This window comes from Bos indicus x Bos taurus, chromosome 13 (genome assembly GCF_003369695.1).
Source record: "Bos indicus x Bos taurus breed Angus x Brahman F1 hybrid chromosome 13, Bos_hybrid_MaternalHap_v2.0, whole genome shotgun sequence".
Classification (NCBI taxonomy): domain Eukaryota; kingdom Metazoa; phylum Chordata; class Mammalia; order Artiodactyla; family Bovidae; genus Bos; species Bos indicus x Bos taurus.
In genome coordinates, this window is record NC_040088.1 from 11584401 (window position 1) to 11586576 (window position 2176).

Consider the following 2176-nt stretch of genomic DNA (forward strand, 5'->3'; position numbering starts at 1 on the left):
TAGGCACGACTTCACTTGTAAGTAAGTGACCACGCACAGTTGCCTGAATTATGAAAAATGTCATTCAAGAGTATAATGTCTTGGTTAGGAAAACACAGTCCTGGAATCAGACTAGGTTCAAATTGTAGCTCTTCTGCATGTGAGCTCTGTGGCCCTGAACTGGTTACTGAAGTTTTCTGTGCTTCAGTTCCCCATCTATGAATTATGGATAGGAAGAGGATCTACCTAGTAAGGATGTTATGAAGACCGAATGAGTTAAGATTTGAAGTGCATTTGGAACAATACCCATAGCAAAGCATAATAAGTACCATATAACGTTTGTTAAACAGAACATTTTCAAAATAGATCATGGGAGCAAAAATCACTTTCCTCTCTGCACTGAGCCTGGAAAAGGGTGCTATCATCTTTAGCTCCGTTAAGGCCTGACCAGCTCCTGGGAATCAGTCCAAGCCTTTTGCCCTGGGCCCAGAGATGCAAAGCCTCATTCACAGCAAAGCAATGAGCTTGTGAGGGGAGAGGGCGGGGAGGAAGTTCTGCAATCACATTAAAATTGTAGCAAATACAAGGAAATGATTTCAGACAGATTTGCTAATGAATTATTAACCTTAACACTTATGACAGCGTATCTGCAGAATAAATCATGTTGGTCTAAATAATCCAGATTTACTTACAACCAAGAAGGAAATAAAAAACTACTCTTCAGTTGTAGAAAAACAGTTCCCCAGAGATCATGAAGTGTTTCACAAAGATGCTAACAGATTGCTTTCCCATGGAGAAGAGAGATTGCCTAAGAGCAAGAAAGTTCACAGGGAGCTCCAGGGGACACGTGTGATCCAGACCCAAGATTGATATTCAGCTGGTTTCCCGGGTACAGCAAACCTCCTGGGGTCTGTTCTGATTGTTCCTGCCCATGCCATATTTGCTGCTTAGTATTTTAAATATCAAATTAGTATTTTTAGCATCATTTCTGTTTGGGACTATGGTTACTTGATTATGAGGCTGTTTGCATGCACTGGCAGATAATCAGTTGAGATCCAAGAGACACCAAAAGTAAAATTTGTCTGCTTTGTCAGGTTCCCTCCCGAGAGCGCTGGTTGCCAGGTAACCACTCAGTTTCTGAACTTTGACCCAAGTCGGTGGCCATACCTTAACTTTTTCTTTCTTCTTTGCACAGTTCATTCAGACGTGAATACATGTTTAACTGAACTTTGTAAGAAATTCAGATGACTTAGTGCCAGGTCACTTCCCTAAGCAATAAAGATATGATACTGTCCCTGCCTTTTAAAAAAGTACAGAGGGAAAGAAACTAAATCACACACACACAAGATGGGATCGAGAGTCAGAATTTGGGGAGCATAGAGAAGGCAGTGTGAAAAATAGAGCTGGCTCTCTTTGTAATTATGAAAGGAGAGTGAAAAGGATGGACCAGGAAAAGCAGATCTTTAAAGTGTGGGGGTTTGCAGCAAAGAGAAAGGGCAGAAGTAGCAAAAAATAAGTCTTTGAAAAATCTTTGCTTTATGAACAGAGAGTGACACCAGGAGCTGTATTAGAGATCTAAGCAACTGTCGTCTTCTCAGTCTCCCACAAGACATGTTTAGACAAGGCGAGTTTAGGTAAAGGAAGTGTTTACAAGGGGAGGGTAGTGTTTAGGGAAACTGATAAGAGCGCTGTGGGGACCCCTTCCGACCCCAGGCTGGAAGGAACGAGGGAATGAAGTGATGACCGGAACTTGGAGGGGGTCCAGCTCATCATAGGCTGGGTTTGATTTGACTTTATTTAAAAAACAAAAACAAAACCCCATTCTTGAGACTTTCTCTGGTGGTTCAGTGGTTAAGAATCCACCTTGCAATGCTGGGGACTTGGGTTCAATCCCTGGTTGGGGAACTAAGATCCCACATGCCATGGAGCAACTAAGCCCACGGGCCATATCTACAGAGCCTGTGAGTGCTGCCACAAAAGATCCTGCGTGCCATAACTAAGTCCCAATGCAGCAAATAAATAAATACTAAAGAAAACAAACAAACCTATCCTCAGAATTAGCGGCTGGTGGTAATTGGTGTATAAAGATCCCAGTTCTTTCTCCCCTCGGATGGAATGTTGCTGACACGTGGGTTCCCAGTGGAGCTGGGAGCTTAAATCCACATAGCAGGTGGCTTGGTAACGTACCCTTTAGTGA